At 43.8% G+C, this 19,965-nt stretch overlaps 7 non-coding genes across 7 annotated transcripts; 6 read left to right on the forward strand and 1 right to left on the reverse strand.

Annotated features, from left to right (window-relative positions):
* Nucleotides 1-567: 567 nt before the first annotated feature.
* Nucleotides 568-641, forward strand: TRNAT-AGU (transfer RNA threonine (anticodon AGU)). Its single transcript has one exon. It is a non-coding gene; the product is annotated as a tRNA-Thr (tRNA).
* A 237-nt stretch (nt 642-878) lies between these two features.
* Nucleotides 879-951, reverse strand: TRNAK-UUU (transfer RNA lysine (anticodon UUU)). Its single transcript has one exon. It is a non-coding gene; the product is annotated as a tRNA-Lys (tRNA).
* Nucleotides 952-2,249: 1,298 nt separating this feature from the next.
* Nucleotides 2,250-2,323, forward strand: TRNAT-AGU (transfer RNA threonine (anticodon AGU)). Its single transcript has one exon. It is a non-coding gene; the product is annotated as a tRNA-Thr (tRNA).
* Nucleotides 2,324-3,088: 765 nt separating this feature from the next.
* TRNAT-AGU (transfer RNA threonine (anticodon AGU)) lies at nt 3,089-3,162 on the forward strand. The gene has a single exon. It is a non-coding gene; the product is annotated as a tRNA-Thr (tRNA).
* Nucleotides 3,163-3,930: 768 nt separating this feature from the next.
* Nucleotides 3,931-4,004, forward strand: TRNAT-AGU (transfer RNA threonine (anticodon AGU)). The gene has a single exon. It is a non-coding gene; the product is annotated as a tRNA-Thr (tRNA).
* Nucleotides 4,005-5,868: 1,864 nt separating this feature from the next.
* Nucleotides 5,869-5,942, forward strand: TRNAT-AGU (transfer RNA threonine (anticodon AGU)). The gene has a single exon. It is a non-coding gene; the product is annotated as a tRNA-Thr (tRNA).
* A 1,608-nt stretch (nt 5,943-7,550) lies between these two features.
* TRNAT-AGU (transfer RNA threonine (anticodon AGU)) lies at nt 7,551-7,624 on the forward strand. The gene has a single exon. It is a non-coding gene; the product is annotated as a tRNA-Thr (tRNA).
* Nucleotides 7,625-19,965: the final 12,341 nt, after the last annotated feature.

Consider the following 19,965-nt stretch of genomic DNA (forward strand, 5'->3'; position numbering starts at 1 on the left):
TTTCCTGCTTAATTTTTTGTAAAAGAAGCAAAGATACGCCTGAACAGGGACTTGAACCCTGGACCCTCAGATTAAAAGTCTGATGCTCTACCGACTGAGCTATCCAGGCACAGGGATCACTGCCCGTTTGAAACTTGATTTTCACTCTACAGCACCTCCATACATGGCTACCTCACTGGTCAATAAAGGAAATGAATTACTAGTGCATTACACACATTTTGACACTGGAGACATAACTTTTTTCAGTCATTCCGTATCCAGATATAGAGATTTGCAGCATCTAGGACTTTAATGTTCACCCACTTACGGATTTGAATGTTTTGCCACATTCATGAGTGCAAAATTGCTCCCCAGTAAAGGCGAACATGTGCTCCTCAATACACACACTGGGCAATGCAGTCAACTCTAAATCAACGATTAATGACATGCTCGTTTTGTGCAATGGAGTTTCAGTCAATTGGAAAACATTTTGTAAAGTTATATTGCAACAGTAGCCCAGCCTTAAAAAAAGTGGATTTCACTTCTAAATGATTACATGAGGAAGGAAAGGAGATCAGATGCAAAAGAGGTGCTGTGGCTTAGTTGGTTAAAGCGCCTGTCTAGTAAACAGGAGATCCTGAGTTCGAATCTCAGCAGCGCCTGTCTGCTTTTTTTTCGACCAATCTGTCTCCCCAATATTAAAACTTTGTACAAAGATTGTTATTTCATGCTATTTAGAAGCACAGTCAGGCTTGAAATGTTGGCAAAGCATCCAAGAATTCTGGACTCCACTACCTTAGAGTCATATTGCCCAAGGTTGCGATGCCATCAGAAATAGCACATATTAGAATGAGCAATTCATATTTCCTGCTAAATTTTTTGTAAAAGAAGCAAAGATACGCCTGAACAGGGACTTGAACCCTGGACCCTCAGATTAAAAGTCTGATGCTCTACCAACTGAGCTATCCAGGCACAGGGATCACTGCCCATTTGAAACTTGATTTTCACTCTACAGCACCTCCATACATGGCTACCTCACTGGTCAATAAAGAAAATGAATTACTAGTGCATTACACACATTTTGACACTGGAGACATAACTTTTTTCAGTCATTCCGTATCCAGATATAGAGATTTGCAGCATCTAGGACTTTAATGTTCACCCACTTACGGATTTGAATGTTTTGCCACATTCATGAGTGCAAACTTGCTCCCCAGTAAAGACGAACATGTGCTCCTCAATGCACACACTGGGCAATGCAGTCCACTCTAAATCGACGATTAATGACATGCTCGTTTTGTGCAATGGAGTTTCAGTCAATTGGAAAACATTTTGAAAAGTTATATTGCAACAGAAGCCCAGCCTTAAAAAAGTGGATTTCACTTCTAAATGATTACATGAGGAAGGAAAGGAGACCAGATGCAAAAAAGGTGCTGTGGCTTAGTTGGTTAAAGCGCCTGTCTAGTAAACAGGAGATCCTGAGTTTGAATCTCAGCAGCGCCTGTCTGCTTTTTTTTCGACCAATCTGTCTCCCCAATATTAAAACTTTGTACAAAGATTGCTGTTTCATGCTATTTAGAAGCACAGTGAGGCTTGAAATGTTGGCAAAGCATCCAAGAACTCTGGACTCCACTACCTTAGAGTCATATTGCCCAAGGTTGCGATGCCATCAGAAATAGCACATATTAGAATGAGCAATTCATATTTCCTGCTTAATTTTTTGTAAAAGAAGCAAAGATACGCCTGAACAGGGACTTGAACCCTGGACCCTCAGATTAAAAGTCTGATGCTCTACCGACTGAGCTATCCAGGCACAGGGATCACTGCCCGTTTGAAACTTGATTTTCACTCTACAGCACCTCCATACATGGCTACCTCACTGGTCAATAAAGGAAATGAATTACTAGTGCATTACACACATTTTGACACTGGAGACATAACTTTTTTCAGTCATTCCGTATCCAGATATAGAGATTTGCAGCATCTAGGACTTTAATGTTCACCCACTTACGGATTTGAATGTTTTGCCACATTCATGAGTGCAAACTTGCTCCCCAGTAAAGACGAACATGTGCTCCTCAATGCACACACTGGGCAATGCAGTCCACTCTAAATCGACGATTAATGACATGCTCGTTTTGTGCAATGGAGTTTCAGTCAATTGGAAAACATTTTGAAAAGTTATATTGCAACAGAAGCCCAGCCTTAAAAAAGTGGATTTCACTTCTAAATGATTACATGAGGAAGGAAAGGAGACCAGATGCAAAAAAGGTGCTGTGGCTTAGTTGGTTAAAGCGCCTGTCTAGTAAACAGGAGATCCTGAGTTCGAATCTCAGCAGCGCCTGTCTGCTTTTTTTCGACCAATCTGTCTCCCCAATATTAATACTTTGTACAAAGATTGCTATTTCATGCTATTTAGAAGCACAGTCAGGCTTGATATGTTGGCAAAGCATCCAAGAACTCTGGACTCCACTACCTTAGAGTCATATTGCCCAAGGTTGCGATGCCATCAGAAATAGCACATATTAGAATGAGCAATTCATATTTCCTGCTTAATTTTTTGTAAAAGAAGCAAAGGTACGCCTGAACAGGGACTTGAACCCTGGACCCTCAGATTAAAAGTCTGATGCTCTACCGACTGAGCTATCCAGGCAGATGGATCACTGCCATTTGAAACTTGATTTTCACTCTACAGCACCTCCATACATGGCTACCTCACTGGTCAATAAAGGAAATGAATTACTAGTGCATTACACACATTTTGACACTGGAGACATAACTTTTTTCAGTCATTCCGTATCCAGATATAGAGATTTGCAGCATCTAGGACTTTAATGTTCACCCACTTACGGATTTGAATGTTTTGCCACATTCATGAGTGCAAACTTACTCCCCAGTAAAGACGAACATGTGCTCCTCAATGCACACACTGGGCAATGCAGTCCACTCTAAATCGACGATTAATGACATGCTCGTTTTGTGCAATGGAGTTTCAGTCAATTGGAAAACATTTTGAAAAGTTATATTGCAACAGAAGCCCAGCCTTAAAAAAGTGGATTTCACTTCTAAATGATTACATGAGGAAGGAAAGGAGACCAGATGCAAAAAAGGTGCTGTGGCTTAGTTGGTTAAAGCGCCTGTCTAGTAAACAGGAGATCCTGAGTTCGAATCTCAGCAGCGCCTGTCTGCTTTTTTTTCGACCAATCTGTCTCCCCAATATTAAAACTTTGTACAAAGACTGCTATTTCATGCTATTTAGAAGCACAGTCAGGCTTGAAATGTTGGCAAAGCATCCAAGAACTCTGGACTCCACTACCTTAGAGTCATATTGCCCAAGGTTGCGATGCCATCAGAAATAGCACATATTAGAATGAGCAATTCATATTTCCTGCTTAATTTTTTGTAAAAGAAGCAAAGGTAGACCTGAACAGGGACTTGAACCCTGGACCCTCAGATTAAAAGTCTGATGCTCTACCGACTGAGCTATCCAGGCACAGGGATCACTGCCCATTTGAAACTTGATTTTCACTCTACAGCACCTCCATACATGGCTACCTCACTGGTCAATAAAGGAAATGAATTACTAGTGCATTACACACATTTTGACACTGGAGACATAACTTTTTTCAGTCATTCCGTATCCAGATATAGAGATTTGCAGCATCTAGGACTTTAATGTTCACCCACTTACGGATTTGAATGTTTTGCCACATTCATGAGTGCAAAATTGCTCCCCAGTAAAGGCGAACATGTGCTCCTCAATACACACACTGGGCAATGCAGTCCACTCTAAATCAACGATTAATGACATGCTCGTTTTGTGCAATGGAGTTTCAGTCAATTGGAAAACATTTTGTAAAGTTATATTGCAACAGTAGCCCAGCCTTAAAAAAAGTGGATTTCACTTCTAAATGATTACATGAGGAAGGAAAGGAGATCAGATGCAAAAGAGGTGCTGTGGCTTAGTTGGTTAAAGCGCCTGTCTAGTAAACAGGAGATCCTGAGTTCGAATCTCAGCAGCGCCTGTCTGCTTTTTTTTCGACCAATCTGTCTCCCCAATATTAAAACTTTGTACAAAGATTGTTATTTCATGCTATTTAGAAGCACAGTCAGGCTTGAAATGTTGGCAAAGCATCCAAGAATTCTGGACTCCACTACCTTAGAGTCATATTGCCCAAGGTTGCGATGCCATCAGAAATAGCACATATTAGAATGAGCAATTCATATTTCCTGCTAAATTTTTTGTAAAAGAAGCAAAGATACGCCTGAACAGGGACTTGAACCCTGGACCCTCAGATTAAAAGTCTGATGCTCTACCGACTGAGCTATCCAGGCACAGGGATCACTGCCCATTTGAAACTTGATTTTCACTCTACAGCACCTCCATACATGGCTACCTCACTGGTCAATAAAGGAAATGAATTACTAGTGCATTACACACATTTTGACACTGGAGACATAACTTTTTTCAGTCATTCCGTATCCAGATATAGAGATTTGAAGCATCTAGGACTTTAATGTTGAACAGGGACTTGAACCCTGGACCCTCAGATTAAAAGTCTGATGCTCTACCGACTGAGCTATCCAGGCACAGGGATCACTGCCCATTTGAAACTTGATTTTCACTCTACAGCACCTCCATACATGGCTACCTCACTGGTCAATAAAGGAAATGAATTACTAGTGCATTACACACATTTTGACACTGGAGACATAACTTTTTTCAGTCATTCCGTATCCAGATATAGAGATTTGCAGCATCTAGGACTTTAATGTTCACCCACTTACGGATTTGAATGTTTTGCCACATTCATGAGTGCAAAATTGCTCCCCAGTAAAGGCGAACATGTGCTCCTCAATACACACACTGGGCAATGCAGTCCACTCTAAATCAACGATTAATGACATGCTCGTTTTGTGCAATGGAGTTTCAGTCAATTGGAAAACATTTTGTAAAGTTATATTGCAACAGAAGCCCAGCCTTAAAAAAAGTGGATTTCACTTCTAAATGATTACATGAGGAAGGAAAGGAGATCAGATGCAAAAGAGGTGCTGTGGCTTAGTTGGTTAAAGCGCCTGTCTAGTAAACAGGAGATCCTGAGTTCGAATCTAAGCAGCGCCTGTCTGCTTTTTTTTCGACCAATCTGTCTCCCCAATATTAAAACTTTGTACAAAGATTGTTATTTCATGCTATTTAGAAGCACAGTCAGGCTTGAAATGTTGGCAAAGCATCCAAGAATTCTGGACTCCACTACCTTAGAGTCATATTGCCCAAGGTTGCGATGCCATCAGAAATAGCACATATTAGAATGAGCAATTCATATTTCCTGCTAAATTTTTTGTAAAAGAAGCAAAGATACGCCTGAACAGGGACTTGAACCCTGGACTCTCAGATTAAAAGTCTGATGCTCTACCGACTGAGCTATCCAGGCACAGGGATCACTGCCCATTTGAAACTTGATTTTCACTCTACAGCACCTCCATACATGGCTACCTCACTGGTCAATAAAGGAAATGAATTACTAGTGCATTACACACATTTTGACACTGGAGACATAACTTTTTTCAGTCATTCCGTATCCAGATATAGAGATTTGCAGCATCTAGGACTTTAATGTTCACCCACTTACGGATTTGAATGTTTTGCCACATTAATGAGTGCAAACTTGCTCCCCAGTAAAGACGAACATGTGCTCCTCAATGCACACACTGGGCAATGCAGTCCACTCTAAATCGACGATTAATGACATGCTCGTTTTGTGCAATGGAGTTTCAGTCAATTGGAAAACATTTTGAAAAGTTATATTGCAACAGAAGCCCAGCCTTAAAAAAGTGGATTTCACTTCTAAATGATTACATGAGGAAGGAAAGGAGACCAGATGCAAAAAAGGTGCTGTGGCTTAGTTGGTTAAAGCGCCTGTCTAGTAAACAGGAGATCCTGAGTTCGAATCTCAGCAGCGCCTGTCTGCTTTTTTTTCGACCAATCTGTCTCCCCAATATTAAAACTTTGTACAAAGATTGTTATTTCATGCTATTTAGAAGCACAGTCAGGCTTGAAATGTTGGCAAAGCATCCAAGAATTCTGGACTCCACTACCTTAGAGTCATATTGCCCAAGGTTGCGATGCCATCAGAAATAGCACATATTAGAATGAGCAATTCATATTTCCTGCTAAATTTTTTGTAAAAGAAGCAAAGATACGCCTGAACAGGGACTTGAACCCTGGACCCTCAGATTAAAAGTCTGATGCTCTACCGACTGAGCTATCCAGGCACAGGGATCACTGCCCATTTGAAACTTGATTTTCACTCTACAGCACCTCCATACATGGCTACCTCACTGGTCAATAAAGGAAATGAATTACTAGTGCATTACACACATTTTGACACTGGAGACATAACTTTTTTCAGTCATTCCGTATCCAGATATAGAGATTTGCAGCATCTAGGACTTTAATGTTCACCCACTTACGGATTTGAATGTTTTGCCACATTCATGAGTGCAAACTTGCTCCCCAGTAAAGACGAACATGTGCTCCTCAATGCACACACTGGGCAATGCAGTCCACTCTAAATCGACGATTAATGACATGCTCGTTTTGTGCAATGGAGTTTCAGTCAATTGGAAAACATTTTGAAAAGTTATATTGCAACAGAAGCCCAGCCTTAAAAAAGTGGATTTCACTTCTAAATGATTACATGAGGAAGGAAAGGAGACCAGATGCAAAAAAGGTGCTGTGGCTTAGTTGGTTAAAGCGCCTGTCTAGTAAACAGGAGATCCTGAGTTTGAATCTCAGCAGCGCCTGTCTGCTTTTTTTTCGACCAATCTGTCTCCCCAATATTAAAACTTTGTACAAAGATTGCTGTTTCATGCTATTTAGAAGCACAGTGAGGCTTGAAATGTTGGCAAAGCATCCAAGAACTCTGGACTCCACTACCTTAGAGTCATATTGCCCAAGGTTGCGATGCCATCAGAAATAGCACATATTAGAATGAGCAATTCATATTTCCTGCTTAATTTTTTGTAAAAGAAGCAAAGATACGCCTGAACAGGGACTTGAACCCTGGACCCTCAGATTAAAAGTCTGATGCTCTACCGACTGAGCTATCCAGGCACAGGGATCACTGCCCGTTTGAAACTTGATTTTCACTCTACAGCACCTCCATACATGGCTACCTCACTGGTCAATAAAGGAAATGAATTACTAGTGCATTACACACATTTTGACACTGGAGACATAACTTTTTTCAGTCATTCCGTATCCAGATATAGAGATTTGCAGCATCTAGGACTTTAATGTTCACCCACTTACGGATTTGAATGTTTTGCCACATTCATGAGTGCAAACTTGCTCCCCAGTAAAGACGAACATGTGCTCCTCAATGCACACACTGGGCAATGCAGTCCACTCTAAATCGACGATTAATGACATGCTCGTTTTGTGCAATGGAGTTTCAGTCAATTGGAAAACATTTTGAAAAGTTATATTGCAACAGAAGCCCAGCCTTAAAAAAGTGGATTTCACTTCTAAATGATTACATGAGGAAGGAAAGGAGACCAGATGCAAAAAAGGTGCTGTGGCTTAGTTGGTTAAAGCGCCTGTCTAGTAAACAGGAGATCCTGAGTTCGAATCTCAGCAGCGCCTGTCTGCTTTTTTTTCGACCAATCTGTCTCCCCAATATTAATACTTTGTACAAAGATTGCTATTTCATGCTGTCGGGGGGGATTCTGCCGGGGTCGGCCGGGCCGTCCGCAGACCTCCGGGCAGGGAGGCCCCAACTCCTCCCGTGTATATCTCGGATCGAGACAGAGTATGAGGCACACACAAGGAGCAAGGCAACTTCTGCCGTTTATTATGCAAACGGCAGGGATGGGTCAAGGAGCGTACGCGTTCGTCCTGACACACACACAATAGTGGGGCTCGCAGGCCCTTTTTACTACATTATGACGCGCTACTTGCGTCATTCCAAAAAGTTACCAAAAGAACCTATCGCCACTCTTGATTGGTTGCTCGAGTGGTGGGGTTAGTATAGTACGCATATAGAGAATGATATTAGTGGTTAAGATGTAGTCAGGTGGTATATCTGGGTTGTCCCTACAATTAGATACATAAGAATTGTTACATGAAGACCCCTGAGGATTGGCTAACGTTACTGACGTCTGAGATAAGAACCTCATGTTCTGATTGGTGCATCCGTGAGCTCCCCAGCCTGGGACCACCGTTGTTCCCAGCACACGGTGCACCTGTGGTTGCAACAGTGTTTCAATATGGGTACGTGCAGGCAATGTGAGGATTTATTCATAGGTGGGAGACTGACCGTTCCCACTGTAGCAGGTGTCCATTGAGCCTTTCAAGTGTGTCGGCCTGCGTCTCGTAGCGAGGTACCCAGACGCCTTTTCTCTCCTGGGTTTTGGCATCTCGTCAGGTTCGGCTTGGTCACGTGGGGAGGGACCGTGTTTGAGGCATAATTCTGCACAATTAATATTGTTTTTCCACTGTATGTCTGGTTTAATTTGCAGATATGATTTTAACATTGGTACTTGGAGTGCGAGGTTGCAACATCGTGCCTTTGAAGATTTGTTTCTTGACTGTGGGTTTGCAACATTACGACCTTGGCTGGTTGCTCCACTGGGTTCTTTCTGCAGGCTCAGCAACCTGACTTTTGCTTTGTTAATGTCCACGGGAACTCTTGCTTGAGGCCTACTTGGGCCTGGTGCACGAGTAATCCATTTAGTGCATGGATGCTTTAGGTTATAGTGGCATACAGTTTCATGGCCAGTATCGTGTTTCCATTATATCTCTCATGATGGTAACGGGTTTCAAGAGAAGCGTGAGCAAGCGTTATAAATGAGCTCATGGTGCGTCTTGCGTTTCTGCATTCTGAAAGCCTATGTAAAAATAATAAAGATGCACGTCCGTGAATAAGCCTGTCGCCTACGTCAGAGCACTGAGTATGTTCTTCGTGTAGATTGGTGTGGAAATGTTCAGCGTGTATAATAGTTCAGCGGTGCTCCCCGTTATCTAGGTCGTCATGGCATCTCTAACGATGTGTAGATTTCAGTCTAGTTGGTCCGTGCCGCAGGTGTCGGCATGGCCAGTGCGGGCTGTTGGGCAGGCAGATGGACACATCCGTATGTTTCTGTACCAGGGTATTTGGTCATCTGGTAAATGGGCAAACTCTTCTCGTGGCGGGTGTCTGGGCCGCGACCCTCTAGGCCAAGCGCGAGAGGTGAAGGACGGGAGTCTGGTTTTCCATTCTCCCACTTCAGTCCCCCCTCTGGTCGACTTGTCGACCACAAACATATCCTTCTCGTTATCTCCTCTTACTCTCCATATCTTGGTTATCCCTCCGAGATGTCCATAATGGTTTACGTGATCTTCAAATGACCAATACATGTATTCGCATGTTCCTCCAGGAGTACAGTACACCCATCTTCCTATGTAGCTCCTAGGGTTCCTTGGGTTCTCGATCTTCACTGATGGTGGGTCTAGATGATTGGCGATGATTTGGGTGCGCAACTTCTCCCTTTCGTGTATTATCACACCTGTGTGCTGGCCGTCATCCGCTGGCATCAAGGGGTGCATTCCCACCATTTCCAGCAACTCATCAGTTGAGCGCGCCTTCCGGGCTTTCCAAAATCTAATTATTATCAGTGCAGCTCCAGCCAAAATAGCACATCCCACTATTATTTTCAGTCCATCTGACAGCCAAGATGGCATCCATGACCATAATAGTGAAAACCAGCTTTTATCCTTGTTTACGCCGTTACTTTCGTCCATCATTTTGGAGTGCATCTGGGCCAATTGTGAAACTGCTTCTGTTAGTGTACCATTGTCGGCATCGTTGGCAGGTATGAACGTGCAGCATGATTGTCCTATCTTTGCACAAACTCCTCCTTCCATTGCTGTGAGAAGGTCCAATACATATCTGTTCTGTAGTGCTACCATCCTTACAGCTCGCAGCTCCTCTTTAATTGCGTTAAACCCATTTACTGTCGAATTTATGGTCATCATTAGTTCCCATCTGGTTATTTGCAGCCATTTTGCGTTTGCGTATGCCTGCAGTCCCGGATGTATTATTGAGGAGAAGAACATTGCTGCTCTGCTGAATAGTCTGTGTTCTGGCGGTATTGAGGTTAGTTCCGTTTCCGACCTTCCCCACAGATAATTTCCTGTTAATGGCTCTCCTTGTCTTTTTCTCCTGTTTAGGACAGTATCATTGCTGTTGGTCCTGTTTTCTTGCTCCTTCTGGAGTGGTGCAGATCTCTTTCTTCTCCTGTCTCCTTCATCCATTTTCGGAAATTTCGCCACATCGACATGCTTCTTAGGTACCACTAGTGATGGTACATTGACGTGTACCATTGTGCACACACCACTCCACAGGGGAGGCAGTGTATGATATGCCTTTTCTCCGCAGGCCCAATAATGGTCCATTATTACTGCTGTTCCCGCTCCCCCCTCAGGTAACTCCATCACACTTGCACAATTGGTGTTATATCCCACGTCCACCTCTCCTTTATGCTGGTAACATACTTTGGGCGCAGTCAATGGTAATATAGTTATCGGGTCTTCATCTTCTTCTACCCACGTGAGCATTGGTACATACTTGATCCATGTCGTCCAACATCGATGATTGTGTGTCTCGATGGTTGAGATAGTTTCTTTTGTTACCATGTTGCTGCCAACCACTCCTATCTCCCAGCTGGTACCCAGGAACACCTTTCCTGTTATCGTCAGTAATGGCCTCTCCCAGCATCCTTGTTTACCCGGAACTTCCGTGGCGTACCAATCACATGGTAGATACTGCAGTGTTACCTTCTTTGTTTCTCCTTTTTCAGGGCCACTTGTTATGTATCTGAATGCTTCAGCATGTAAACTGGTCTTGTGATAACTCAGATAGGTCTTGAGGAAGTTGTTTTCATATGGGTATGAGTCTCGTGTTTTCCATGTCATGTGCACTACTGTTCCTTGGAATCTTCCTTTCGTTTGGAACAGGGCCAAATATATTATGCACTGTGCTGTTTTTTCATCTATTTCTGTGGCAACAAATGTTCGTGAAGCGCTCATGGCGTATGGTATTAATGAGCAAACGTAACAGCTATCCTCAGTTGTCTGCTTACCAATGCGGGTCATGTGCTGGTACCATATGTTGTTTGTGACGTGTGCTGAATCTTGTACATAATTATCAATACCTTTATTGTCTGAGTATGTGCTGCGTTTAACTTTATTTCGCTTTTGTTCATTGTTACTGTTACCACCTGACGTAACACCTGTTGCAGCAGGGAGGTGGGGTACATTAGGTTTGGGTGCAGCAAAAAAACTCATAGCATAGCTGTACTGCCATACAGAGGCAGCCAAAACTCCGGTGATCATAAAAATCCCTATTATTTTTATTACATATGCTAACCTCACCGACATTTTTGCTCTTACCTTGCTGCAGTCCTGGCAGCGTATTCTTGCGACGTTAAAGTTGCCCGCCTAAAAATTCTCAAAAAGTGCTTGTTATTAAATGTTAGTTTTGTTTCATTAAGCTCTCCCTATCAAATAGTCATTCAGTGCCCAGGTGAAGAGTTGCTCCCACGCTACTCTAAGTGATCGGTCTCTCAAGACCGGCAAGTATGGGCGGAGGTGGGGCATGTAATTTTCTATGGCCAGGAGGAAGGCCGTGTAGTATACACGTACCCTTTTCTTTTTTAAGTATGTTGGCCTTTTTATTTCGTATACAAATTGGTGTGACAATTCTTCTGGGTAACTATCGTCTGGCAGCACCATCTACGCCTGCACACTGAATTTGTTAGATAACTTTTCTTAACAATACAATATTACGCAGCTCCTGTATGTGCGAGAGAAAAAGAGAACATTCACGTGTTTACATGTGTATTGGTGCAAGCGAAGTCCTTAGTTTTTATTACAATTGTATTTAGTAGTCAATGGGGGGGGGGTTTGCTCAGATGGCGGGAGCAGTTTTACTCTTTGAACGTGTGACCATGGGGTGGGCAGTGTGGGGATCACCCCCTTCTTCGTCCGTTATTCTCTCCGAGGGAACAATTGGGTCGTTGTCTGTGGTTGTGTTTTCTTCCGCTGCCGGGGATGTTGTTGGCGTTTTTCCAATGGACCTGTCGTTGGCGCTGGGGCGGGTCTGCAGTTTGTAGATTTTTACATCATGCAGGTGGTTCCACGCACGCTTATCCTTTAGTTTTACTGCTCTTGTTGATACGTCCTCTACTAAATGGGGGCCAGTGAACCTCTGCTGGTTCCACCTTCTATTAAAATTTCGAAGTAGTACGTGGTCACCTTTGGCAAGTTGGCACAAGTTCTCCTTTCCCAATTCTGTATTTTCGTCTATTTCTTGGTTGCTGGTGGACCCGCCCCGTGTGCGCTCGAGCTGTTGAGACACAAACACAACGCTAGTAATCAAAGAAGACACATATTGATACATTTCATCACCTAACACATTCGCAGAACTTTCTTGGTCGGTGAATGCCCTTGACGTTGGTGTTAGGGGAAGGCGCATTTGGCGTCCAGTAACCACCTCGTGTGGGGTGAGGTGGTGGTCGGACCCTGGCCTGTTTCTAAGTTCGAACAGTGCTAACGGAAGGCAATACAACCAACTTTTCTTTGTTGTTTGCTGTATTTTAGCAATTGCCTCCTTCAATAGGCCATTCAGGCGTTCACATACACCATTGGCCTGTGGGTGGTACGCACATGCAAATTTGTGTTTAATGTTCAGTAGGGATGTGATATGCTGGAACATTTCATTTGCGAAATGGGGTCCGTTGTCTGATCTTAACACCTCGCACACTCCCCACCTGGGGAATACCTCCCTTACTATAAATTTGGCTGCTCTAAACGCATCAGGGTGTGAACAGGGCCCTGCTTCGATCCACCTAGAAAATGGGCATACTACTACTATCATGTATCTATTGCCTTGACAAATGTTGATCATATCAACATAGTCAATGTGGAGGTGCCGAAAAGGTCCTTCTGGTCGGGGTATGGTACCTCTTATCACCTTTAAAGTATGACCGGCCGTGAACTGTTGACATGTAAGGCAATTGCTGATAAAATTTGACACATGGGATGTTAACTCGGGACAGAACCAATCTTCTCTAATTCGTGCTGCTATTATTTCTTTGCCTGTATGGGCAGGGTGATGTAATTGGTTCAAGGCGGTATTTAACAATGCCAATGGTATTACAACTTTCCCAGTGCCACCCTGGCGCCATAGTGCGTCGGTTGGTGACATTGTGCATCCTCTTTTCACCCATACTTCTTTTTCGGCCATTGGTGCAGCCGCTTGTAACTCCATAATCTGGGTGGCTGGGAGATGGGTGTACCCTTCTTTTATTAACATCTCCCTCGCTATTCCCCTCCCTCTCCCTCTCTGTGAGTCTGTGGGGTTCCATATCTCACCAAAATATGCAGCATATTTTGCATGTGCGTCTGCTGCTGCATTTCCTTTTGATATATAGTCTTCTCCATTGGTGTGTGCTGTGCATTTTACTAGGGCTAGTTCTTGGGGATCGTTTATTACTTCAATTAGTTCAGCCAACAAGAGGGCATGTTGTACTGGAGTTCCGTCAGCTCTCCTAAACCCTCTTCTTCTCCACTTTGATAGCCCTGAGTGGACAGTGGATGTAACATATGCACTGTCGGAATATATAGTAACTTTTTTATCAAAACTTTCCTTTAGTGCCAATATGAGTGCAACCAGTTCCGCCGCTTGAGCAGAGTAATGCTGTGGTAATTGTACACACTTAATAGCCACACACACTGGCGCTTCCATCATTTGTACTACTGCTGCCCCAGTCCTCCTTATCCCGTCTCCTTGATCAATAGTTGATGACCCATCAATAAACAAAAGCTCACCTCCCTCTAGTGCGTTTTCTTCAACTTTCCTAGTACATGAGTACATCTCAGTTACTTGGGTGCAGTCGTGGGCGTAATCTCCCTCTTCAATTACTTCTGCTAGGAACCTTGCAGGGTTAACCGTGCTACATCTAACAATTGCCAGTTCAGCTTTGGACAAAATAATCTCATAACCTGTTGCCCTCTGTGTCGTCAGTGTGGACTTAGGTTTATTCAATATCGCAAATAGTGCATGTTCTACAAATAGTGTAGTTGGACACCCCATAGTTATTGATGATGCTTTTTCTACTGCAAATGCAGCTGCAGCAAGACCTTGTTCGCAAGAGAATTGTCCTAACATTATTGGATCTAAGTGACCGCTGTAAAATGCTACTGGTTTATAGCCCATGCTAGTCTTTTGGGCCAATACTGCTTTCATTACTGCTGAGTCGCAATGTGAAAATATAAAAAATCGTCGCTCATAGTCTGGGGATGCTAGTACTGGAGCAGTTGATATTGCTTCTTTTAATTCATCAAATGCCTCCTTCATTTCCATAGTCCATCCCAACTTTTTCTCCCCTTTATTTGCTTCCTTCAAACCCTCAAGCAGGGGTCCTATGTAAGAGCTGTAATCAAATACCCATGCTCTACAGTAGTTGCACAGTCCCAGAAATTGCTGCAGTTCTCTTACAGTCTGTGGCACGGGAGTGCCTGATATTGCCTGTGCTCTTTGTGGTGCAATCCTTCTTCCATATTGTGATATCAGTTGGCCAATGTAAAGTACCTGTTCCTGACAGTATTGTATCTTTTCCATGTCTACCTTGTACCCCTTTTCAGCCAATATCGTCAACATTTTTAATGAGTCCTCTCTACATTTATCTTCATTTGTACTGCAAATTATTATGTCATCCACATACTGTAACACTGTGCTTTCCAACTCAACGTTACCCAAATCCATCTGTATTACCCTATTGAAAATTGAAGGTGATTCACAATATCCCTGTGGTAATCTGGTATGTTTCCACTTCCTATTTCGGTAAGTGAAGCTTGTCAAGTCTTGTGAGTCTGGGTGTAATGGTATTGAGAAAAAAGCATTTTTAAGGTCAATCACTGTAAACCGTGATGCTTCTGCTGGAATGCCACACAAAATTGTGGCCGGGTTTGCTGTTACTGGATACTCTGCTTCTACTATGTTGTTCAACGGTCTGAGGTCCTGTATGAACCGCCAAGACCCTCCTTTAGCCTTGCGCACCGGGTACACAGCTGTGTTGCATGGGGATTCTGAGGGGACCAATATGCCATTGTTTATAAGGGCTGTTATGGTTTCGTATATGCCCTCATCTGCCTCTCTTGACAATGGGTATTGTTTCACTCTTGGTAGTATGGCACCCTTTTTTAATTTTATCCTTACACCCCCTATGCTTTTAATGCATCCTACATCATAAGGGCTAATAGTCCATAATGATTTTGGCACCTTTGACATATCTTCTTTAAAAAATGGGACTGGTGTGCCAGCGGGTGCCTCAAGTGCCATTGCAATTTTCTGTGCCACTTGTTTGTGAGCCACTGTTAGCCACATTTCTACACTCATCATGAACACCATTTCATTTTCCTCCTTTTCTTCTGAAAACAACTCTTCATCTGACACCTGGGTCAGCCTACATCCTTCTGCTAGTGCTATCACCGCCCTCCATGCTCTCCCTTCTTTATCTTGGGCGTGCACAGCAACATAATCAGCTGTTGCAATAATGCTCTCAATGTCCACTGCAATGACCTTCCCTTCCAGTTCATTAGCTGGTGTTTCTGGTCGGAATAGATAGGCTGCTGGTCTCCTCCATATTTTCCCTCCTATCCCTGGCATCCATGCAAATGCCATGTCTGTTCCGTACTGGAATAGCTCGCCGTCTACCGGCTCCGCCCTGATCGCTATCTGTCCACAGTATGCTTGCAAAATCTGTCGTGCTGCAAGCATGTTAATCCCTGGAGTAGAGCAAATTATGCCATCCTCTGTAAAGGAGATCGTCATATTTAATCTGTTCATTATGTCCCTCCCCAGTATGTTTACTGGTGAGGCACTATAATACAAAAGTGGTACTGACAGATCGTAATCTCCAATAGATAGCGGAACGTTATCAGTAAATGGAACCAACCCTTTAGCCCCAGAAAACCCTTGTGTGTTCATGGCTTCGCCTGACATCTTAAACTTACCTTCCCTTATGCAAGACCGGGTCGCCCCGGTGTCAACAAGGAATGATAATTTTTTGTCACCTATCGTTACCTCTATGCGTGGCTCCTCCGCACTATTAGGTGTTACTGACAGGATGGGACACACCAAGGCCGTCTGTGGGCTGTCCTATTGGGGGTACAATGACTGGCCATTCCCTGTGTAAGGGTTGTGCCCCAACACCGTCACCCCACCCAATTGCGTTCGTTCAGGTTGTGGTGGTGGTTGTATTAACGCTGCACCAGTTACTTGTGGCAGGTATTGTTTTATTTGTTGTTGTGGTAGGGAATAGTGTTGGTCACTCCCTTGTGGTGACATCTGCTGTGGTTGTATGCCCTGCTGTTCTTGTGATGTCCTATGTTGTGCTTGTTCGTTCCATGCTGGTGTTCCTGGCCTGACCCTGCATGTACGTGACATGTGTCCTAATAGTCCGCAGCTCCAACACACGGGTGGTTCCCTGTTTTGCCATGGGAAGTTCCCTGTGTTGTCCTGGTATACTGGTTGCCCTGTCTGGTAGTTATTTCTGAGTCCCCCAGCCTGTTGTTGGGTATTATATCCGTATCCTCTTCCCCTCATAAACCCTCCTCTCCCTCTATTATAATTATAATACCCAGCTCCTTGCATTGGGTACCCTCCTCCCATGTTCTGTGCGTGTGATTGCAGAGGCAGCACTTGCTCTATTACCTCTTGTGGAGGCGCTATTTGAGCTGGATTTTGTGCAGCCACTACTTGCGTTGGGCTTTGGGCCATTGGTGTTGGCGCAGTTATTAGTGCCCCTTCCATGGTATATTTAGTAAGTTTTTTCTGTACTAATTTGGCCTCTTCTGTTTTCCTGTCCTCTTCCTTTTGTTTCATTTTTCCTTGCCATGTTCTACAGTGATGTACTATAGTCAGTTGTATTTCCGGCCATGGTTTTGCTTCCATCCCCACTACTTTCTTTAATTGTCTCTGAACTCCTTCTGGGAGCCCTTGTACTAGTATATGATAAAATATGGCTGGTGTTTTGTCCCATTGTTCTCTAGTTTCCATGCGCCACTTCTCTTGAATATCCTGGATATAATCAACAGGATCCTCGTTCTCACCCATCTTACGGGAAGTAATGGCTCCTATGTCTGATGTGTCTGGGTACTGCACTCTTAGTGCCTGCCATAGCGCATGTCTGCAGTTTGCAAATGGTGCCCCATCATGCGATGTGTTTGTTATTGTTACCCCATGGAATCCCGCTCTTTTCCAAATGTCATCCGCTCTATCCCCTAATATTGATATTAACAGGCCCTTAACATCTCCCACTGCTAGTTTCTGTCCTGCGGTGTGTTTTTCCATTTCATATATCCATTTACCCGCACCTCCACTTAATGATGGGAGCCTACATTTTATGTTTTCCTTATCCGTATGTTTCCAAGGTACATATTGTGGTCTAACCCCTCCTCTCTCCAGCAGTGGCATTACATTCTGTCTTGTGTCATCCTTTATGCTCCATGATGTTAACTCTTCACACCCCTCCTCTTCCCCCATTCCTTTTACTACTTCAAATCCTTCCTTACTACCTCTTCTCCTACCTCCCTCTTCTTCCTTTCCCCTTTTTTCATCCTTTCCTGTGTTCAATATTGTCACGTCTGTTTGCCTGTCTTGCCTGCGACTAGGGAGGTCCCTAAGCCGACATGCATAAGGTGTAACTTCGTCCATGAAGGGTGCGAGCTTTATTCTGTGCAGAGAGCGTGCAGTTGTTGAACATGTGGGGTGTGGCGTTAGAGAGCGTGATGGTGATGTGGGTGGCGTGTGTTGGTTGGTGAGCGTCGGTGGCGTGTGTTCGTTAGTTTGTGTTTCTCCCATTCTTTTCACTTCCTCCTTACTTCTCTCCAGCTCCTCCCATCTTCTACTCACCCATGGCGAATCTATGTTTGTTCTAGTGAGGTATAGCTTATCTAAGCTTTCCCTTTCACTCTTCCTTCCATCCTCACTACAAAAATCATTCATAAATTGCGCCCCCCACTCTGCCTTTTTTCCTTTTATTGTTACAGTTTTTAAGTCTATTAGGTCTCCCTCTTCCTTTCCGTTGTTACCACCTGTTCCCCTTAGTGCTGACGTTGTTGCTACCTCTCTATTTTTATATACTTCTCCCCATCTTTCACTCTCCCTCTTACTCTCTTCTATCTCCCCTTCACTCCTCTCCTCCATCTCCCTACTATTTTCCTCTCTTTTCCTTTTTAATTCCTCCATTACTTCGTTGCTCATCTTTTCCAATATCCTTTCATCCTCTCTCCTCCTTTCCCATTTCACCCTTTCTCTTTCTACTATACTCTCTATTACCTTCCCCTCTTCATATTTTTTAGCTGTCTCTGATATTATCCTCCTCCTCCATATTTCCATTTCTTTTTCATTTTCTTCTTCTTCCTTCTTCTTCTCCCTCATCACTACTCTTGATACCCTTTCTGCTGCTGCTTTTACCCTTACAGCTTCCCTCTTTCTCTCCTCACTTTGCTCCCTTAATTTTTCCAATTCGTCCTTACCTTCTTTCCTTTTCCTCACTCTCTCTCTTTCCTCCCCCTCAAGTTGTTTTATCAGTTCATTCTGCTCATCCCTTAGTTTAGCTAATCTTTCCTCCAAAATCTCTTCCTTCTGCCGTAGCAGCTCCTCTCCCCTCATTTCACTCTCTCTTTCACTATCCTCGTTTGTTCTCTTTACCGCCTCCCTTTCCTCTCCAGTTAGTGATCCTCGTAATTTCAACAATATCTGTGCAGCTACCCACTCATCGTTTCCTATCTCTACAGTCTGCTCTTCTCTCCTCCCGTCCCCCATTGGTATCTTTCCATGAGCCACATATGGTGGAGGGCTGTATGCCGGGTTTGAGTATCCTTCAGCCGCCCTTAACTGTCCTTTTATTTCTCCTAATTCTCTTAAAGGGTACAACCCTCCCCCCTCTGTTTTCACTCCCGGTGTTAAGGGTATCTCATTGCTCGGTTCCTGTTTTATGTCAGCTAATTTATCAACCTTTCCTCCACCCAGTTTTTCATTCCCCATATTCTTTGTTCCTTCACTCTCCTTTTCCCCATCCGTTCCTTCTTTCTTAATCTCCTTTTCTTCCGGTGTTTCCCCCATAGTGAACATTCCATTTGGTCCTGGTCTAGACCCCTGGAACATCCTCCATAAGTTAAACACCTCCACATGGTTTGCCAACTTCTTCCCCTTGTATGTATTGTGCAGATGGTTTAATAGTGAATGTTGGGCATATGGGTCAAAGCTACCATTAGGCGGCCATGGTGTCAACATTTTGTTGTCCGTCCCCTGGGTCCACTCTATGCTGTACTTAATTAACTTCTCCCTATGTGGTGGCAGTGTTGTGCATATATGTTGTAGTGGGGTAGTGAGGGTATTCCCCCACCCTCCCAACCCTCTCCCGTATGACATACTAGCGCACCCTTTCTTACCCTTCCCCTTGCTACCAGTTTGCAACATACAACCTTTTATTGCTTACCTTGCCCCGCAAGTGTGGGGACTTACGACAATCCTTTGACAAATTATGCAATGATAATAATCACAAAAAAAAAAAAAAATTATAAAACAAATATATTTATGATGTTATATTATATTCCTTCCCCTACGGCCCCCTGCGGCCGAAGCGCACGCAGCCCCCTGCAGCTGCGTACCCCTTACGACGATCTTACACAGTCGTCCTTTTTCCCCGTTCTCCTCCCACCTTTACACTTGCCGTGGCCGGCGTTCTCCGTGCGCAGCCACGCCCCCTTCCCCTTCTCCTCTTTGATCCACTCGTTTATCGTTTATCTCCGTGTCCGCTCCTTTATCATGTTTCTCTTCCCCACCAATGTCAAACCCAAAGCTTCTTGTGTTCACGATATCTTACTAAATCCCTACTGGTGACGTCACCTATTTCTTCGAACTACTGGTATATTCG

The sequence above is a fragment of the Ambystoma mexicanum genome, unplaced genomic scaffold (genome assembly GCF_040938575.1).
Source record: "Ambystoma mexicanum isolate Mex_15411 unplaced genomic scaffold, UKY_AmexF1_1 Mex_scaf1, whole genome shotgun sequence".
NCBI lineage: Eukaryota > Metazoa > Chordata > Amphibia > Caudata > Ambystomatidae > Ambystoma > Ambystoma mexicanum.